Raw genomic sequence first — 6,580 nt, forward strand, 5'->3', positions numbered from 1 at the left:
GAACTTCAACACTAGGAATCCAATAGAGGCTGTGAGACTTATTGAGAACCTAGCCAACAGCAGCAGCACCAAGAACACTGACTCTGACAAGAAGAAATCGGTTGCAGCCATCGGGGAGACCAGATGAATGAAGTCAGAGCCAAGATAGATGCTTTACATGCATTTCTGGGCAGCCAGTCTGCTCAGCTGAAGAAGGAGAGGCTAGAGAAGATGATACAGAGGAAGATGTGAACTACATTGGAGGTACTGGATTTCAGAGATATGGAAACCAGAGTGGAAACAGAAACTTTTTTGGCAGTGGTCAGAAGAGTAACTACAACCAGAGTTCACAGTATCAGAAACCCTTCACCAACACAAGGAACTACGGCAACTCAGCTTACCAAAACCCACCACCACCCACCCAGGAGAGTAAGTTTGATGCCATGATTGATAGAGTTCTAGAAGGTCAGCAGAAGCTTACAGTAGACTTCAATGGGAAGATTGACTCTGTCTTCAACAATCTGACCACAAGGATAGACACCATTTGCACTCAAGTTAAGAACTTGAGACACAGATTGTCCAGACTGAAGACTCTATCAGGAGAATTGGAACTTCTAAGGAAGTAGGGAAAGAAGTAGGAAACACCACGTGAATGCCATTATAGATGATGATTTCTGGCAAGTGGTGAAGCATGAGAAGCTACAAGAAGGAGACTTTGAAGTGGAAAGTTCACTAAGTTTCGGTGGATCACAATGGTGTCGATCGACACCAACTAGTCCACATCGATCGACATCAACGATGTCATTTCCGGATTCGACTGCAGATTGCAACGCGGTTAGGATATTGACACATGCTGAATTCACGGCTTCTCATCCTCACCCCCCACCCACCCCACTACGAAGATATCGACCGACGAGACGAGCCACTCATCGATCGACACAAAGATGAAAACGTATCGATCGACCCTTTTCTCCACCTATCGATCGACACGCACCTCTCACATACCGAGTGCAACTACCATCGATAGACAGCAACCGAATCAATGCACTCAGACCCACACCGAAACCACAAGCTAACCCTACAGAGACTACTGGTAACCCTTCAGACACTACACCTACATCAGAGGGAACTGAAGGAAGAAGGTTAAGGAGTAGGAAGGAGAAGATTCCTAAGAACCTTAAGAGGGAAGCTAATGAAAGGAGATTGATGGTTTCACTAAGAGAGTTATCAGAATCCCACCAGAGAAACTTTTGAGGAGGTTTACTTCACAAGCAGATTGTGGATGTTCTTCAGAGAAACAAGGGAGACTGAAAATGACATTAGAAGAAGGTTTGACAATGTCAGAGAAGATATGAGGAAAATGATTACTTTGAAGAAGAAGAGTGATCCTGGGAAGTTTGCAATACCCTGTGTAGTACAAGGGATTGAATTTCCTCATGCACTATGTGACACTGGTTCATCAGTCAGCATCTTACCAAAGTCATGGCAGACCATCTGGGTCTGCAAGTAGAGCCTTCACCAGAGATCTTTACATTTGTGGATTACACTCAGAAAAACTCTGGAGGCTTGATCAGAGACCTGGAAGTACAGATTGGTAATGCTATCGTCCCTGTGGATTTTCATGTCCTAGACATCAAGCTAAATTGGAACTCTTCCCTCTTACTTGGAAGAGCATTTATGGCTACAGTAGGAGCTATATGTGACATGAACACCAACAGGATGTGCTTGACTATGATAGATCCAGAGATCCACTACGACCCTGTCAAGCTTGGCAAACCACCAGCCAAACCGTGGTAAAAGAAGATGATCTTGGTATCATTGCAGTTTGTCATTGTGAAGTCGAGTACGAGACAGAGTACTCGGGATCGATCGACAGCACCTTAACTTCATCGATCGACACCAGCAAGTCAGAGGAGATCGACACCAAACATGGATTATCGATCGACAGAGACCCACCAGATGATGAACTCGATCTACCAGATCATTGCTACCCGAATTTCGCCATCCCACCCAACAGAAAGAAGATGATTACTCAGTAAGGAGTTGGGCAGATAGCGGATTTCATGAGAGTTTTGCAGTAGATATAGCCAACTCTTCCCACAGTGGAGACCACAGTGAAGAACATGATGCAGATTATTGGGAAGAGAGAGCTTGGAAAATTACTTGGAGAATGACAGATTTGCAAATCGATTCCCAAAATCGATCGACATCAAGCGTCCACCATCGATCGATTATCTACTTCATCCAGCAAAACGACATCGTCCATCGATCGACATCGCCAGTATCACATCGATCGATATTAACCCGGACGACTTAAAGGACAAAATCGGAATTTCACCGATTAGGACAACACATGGGTATATAAGGTTGACAACACCAGCCACGAAAATTCAAACCTTACACCTTTATACCCAGCAGCTTCCAGCATTCAGAACTTAACAATGGAGGACTGCAACACCATGAACAATCGATCCAACCATGCAGCTAGACGATCACCATCGATCGCCCACCACATCACCATCGATCGACGCCTTCAACAGAGCTCAATCTCGATTTCATGATCCTTATGATATCAGGAATGTTTCACTAACACCTGATGAATTTGGAATTTTCAGGGACACAGATGGCTATGCAAGAGCAATGGATGGAAGAGTTCTGCACATAACCAGAGAAGACATAGCAGACATCCTCCAAGTTGCTAATGGACCAGAAAACCTGTTCACACAGCAACGTGGCCATCCAGACATCCTAGCTCACGTCCAGGACAACCACCACGTCACCACAAGGAGGATACAGTTCCTCAAAGTTTCGGTCAACCCAGGAGTTCACCATCGATCGACATCGTTTCATCACCCATCGATCGACGGCGGATATCCAGATCGATCGACAGAGCAAGAGTCAGATCGCCCGACAGACGATTGGAGTTTGGACGACGTGCCTTCAATACTGATGGATCCAGGAGATTCAAATGGGAAGCAAAGGATGAATATGGTGTCTACAGAGATGAGTTTGGACATGCTAGAGGAGTTGATGGTGAAATCATCCCTGTTACCAAGGAGCACATAAGAAGAATTCTGGAGAGAGCATCACTTTTTCACAAGGTTGCTTACGCCTTCCAGAACACACACGCCCTTACCATGCATACAGACCACCACCAGTACCCTACAGTAGAGAGGAGATAGATGATATGGTGACTGATGTATGGAGAGCTCAGGCACACCTTGAGGCAGACATGCGCACATTGGTGGAAGACACTTTCCAGCCTTTGGATATCAGCTACAAGGATTTCCAAAGTGACATGGCTGAGATAAGAATGGAGCTTGAAACATATTAACCATGCTTGAGAAGGAAGCTACGCCACCAGTATCGATCGACACAGTACATGTACCATCGATCGACATCGGCAAGACTACATCCAAGGACCGACCAGAATGTTCATCACCTAAAAGATGAATGGGAGATTGCTTACATCAATACACGGATTGGAGACGTCTACAGCCCTCTCAACAACAATGTCGAATGGTTAAGCAAGAGGATCGATCTTCTACAGAAAGAGCTAGCATCAATTCGCAAGAAAGATCAAGCTCAGAATGCTACTTTACCATCGATCGACACAAGTCTTCACCGTCGATCGACACAAGGTTCGCAGCACTGGAAGATAGGATGAAAGCATACGAAGAGAAGCATGATCATTTCAGTTCACCTATCTGCGATACCCGGATACACTGTCACAGCAGCTGAACGAGCTACAACAAGACATGAGCATAGTTCAAGATCATCTTGGTCTTCGTGACAGAAACGCGACATCGATCGACAGGCCTAGACTGACATCGATCGACATCGAGCCCACCACCAGCGAAGAGAGCATGCACTACAGCAGAAGTTGATCAGATCAAACATGAGCTGTACGAAGCTATGAATTCTATGGAGGAGAGACTCAACGAACGAAGTGATGACATTGACGACACTCTCAACGAAAGAGTGACCAACCTTTGCAGAGCTACTGGTCTATTGAAGAATGAGATACGCAGTATTCGAGAATTCTTGAGTACCAAGGCCAACATTCAGAATCGATCGACACAGTTGACTTTGAGTCGACCGACAGAACCCCAGCGAAACGCGACCGACGCACAAGTTGTAGCATCGATCGACACCGAGTCCTTGGCAGATCAAGATCAGAAAATTCTGACCAGCACGACACAGAACAACATGAAAAACTGACTGAGCATTCACGATTTGATTCTATCAGCATCAATTTGACATGGAAGATTTGGACAGAAGGTTGCAAGTCATCAAAGCAGATTTAGCAAAGATACATCCTAGATGGACAGATCAGATGATGCCACAAGAAGCTTCACTGCTACTGAGTCCAAAGATGAGGGAAATGTTTGCCCACCACCAACAACCCCACTGCACCCCTGAGTCACACCTCCCAGTCAAGCTAAATGACTATAACAAAGCGCTGAGTGGGAGGCAACCCACTATTAGGTTTTCTTTTATTTTTCTTTTTCAGTTATTTTTCATTTTTGCTTTTATTTTTTTCGGATTTATTTTGCAGTTTTTATAAGATCCGAGTAGAATGATGATTCCGTCGACCGACACGTACCATTCATATCGCTCGACACCACACGACCATTAATAACGATCGACGTACACCCCTACGAATCGATCGACACCTTGTCGATCAGGCTTAATCGTTCTCACTTGTTTATTTATTATGATTTATTTTATTTACCTCACTCCGGCTGTGTTACACTGGGACAGTGTAATTTAAGTCTGGGGGGGGGGAGTTTACTCATATGTGTTTTTATTTTGGTTTTTATTTAAAATGTTTTTCAAAATTATTTTTTTCACATAAGTATTAAAATAGGAACATTGATATAGATTTATATTTGATTGTCTGACCACTCTTTAGCACCATTCTAGATTTACTGATTGCAGATAGTACTAAAGATGCTAAAGTGGATCAACATGTCATCTATATACACTAGCTGAGATTGTTTGAAGGAACCAAAGCTGACCTCCAACGCTAATACTGACTTATTTGCTTGTCTTGGGGCTTGGAAATCACTGAATCGGAATCCTCTTACAAGTCTGAAAGGTAAAAAGTCTGTGTGTTTCTGGTTCCCTTCCTTCTCTCTCTTCGGCATCTCAAAGATCTAAGTTTATGTTATAAAAGATTGAAATGATTTTTTGAGAGGCAGAGGGGTAGGAGTGTCTCCTGCGACCCCAGTATTCTAAATCTCAAGGATGATCACACATTGTGGAAACGAGGGATAGGTAATGTCATGTCCCCGATCCTAGATAGGATCGGCCGGATGGACCATGGTACTAGGTGATGCACCAAATCAGGTCGGATGACCTAAGGCAAGGCGTATCATGGTCCAGGAAGTGGGTTAAGGGTATCAGAAGGCTGAAACTTAACCAAGGAAGGAAAGGTTCAAGCTCAGAGAGCTGGACAAGAGTTTAGGCAGCTGGCCGGAGTGGGAAGCAACCTCAGGCAGCTAGGTCAAGGGTGGAGAAGCTCACAGTAGCTCACAAGAGTTCAGGTCAGCTCCAGTAGCTGGAGTGTTAGCTCACTCAGCTGGAGAAGCTAGTGGTCAGCTCATCTCAGCTTGGAGGAGTGTTATGGGTTGAGATGGTGTGACCAGACCATGGGCGGTTATGGGTCCGGTTAGATGGTGGTGCGGTCCGATAGGACCAGAGGTGTTTGGTGGTGCAGCCAGGCACTTGGCAATGTGCCAAGTGATGAAGTTCGATGTATGGGAGCAGTTGGGAAGCGGTTGAGAGGCGGTTGGGCCGAAGAGATGCGTTGATTCTCACTTGTGCCCATTCGGCCATTCACTTGCACCCATTAGCCCAAAAGAGGTTGTCAAAGCCTTCCTCTATAAATAGAGGGCTCTGGACATCGATTTCTTCATCAGATCAAAGAGGGGAAAATCTACCAAAATTGCCAGAGAATCCAAGAGAGAAAGAGACCGGCGGTTTGCTTGTTTGGCCGCTTGAGTGTGGTGGTGATTGTTCTTGACCGGCGACCAAGGAAGTGTTGCAGGAAGGAACCAAGTGAAGATGGATACAAGAGGAACCGAGAAGGCTAGTGGGAAGGAACAGAACCCATCGTCGGCCACTCCTAAGGATCTGGTCAGGATCGTGGGAAAGCCAAGGAGCTGTGAAGACTCAAGCCAAGGATGGATGTGTGATGTGTGTTTAGATAGTTTGGAACTTATGATAGCCTATTGTGCAAACTGAATGATATTACTACCTTGTATGGATCACATGGTTTATATATATGAAATGAATGTTTATCTTAGCTTCCGCATTGTCTATTGATTGTATATTAACCTCAGATTGTATAAAAACGACTTAGAAAAAAATGGACATAAACCGGCCAATTGCACTTAGATCATTAGGTTAAGGCTGCGGACTGGTTGGGTCAAGGGATCCAGGTTCGGGTCTTACAAGTTGGTATCAGAGCATGCATGATTCTAGGACTTATGGCTTATGGTTTGATCATCACACATCCGGCTGGGGTCTCACAGTATAGGGCTTGTTTTCTTTGGATCTTAGGAACTGTTTTGATGGATCATTGGTTATGTGATTA

The sequence above is a fragment of the Raphanus sativus genome, unplaced genomic scaffold (assembly GCF_000801105.2).
Source record: "Raphanus sativus cultivar WK10039 unplaced genomic scaffold, ASM80110v3 Scaffold0085, whole genome shotgun sequence".
Classification (NCBI taxonomy): domain Eukaryota; kingdom Viridiplantae; phylum Streptophyta; class Magnoliopsida; order Brassicales; family Brassicaceae; genus Raphanus; species Raphanus sativus.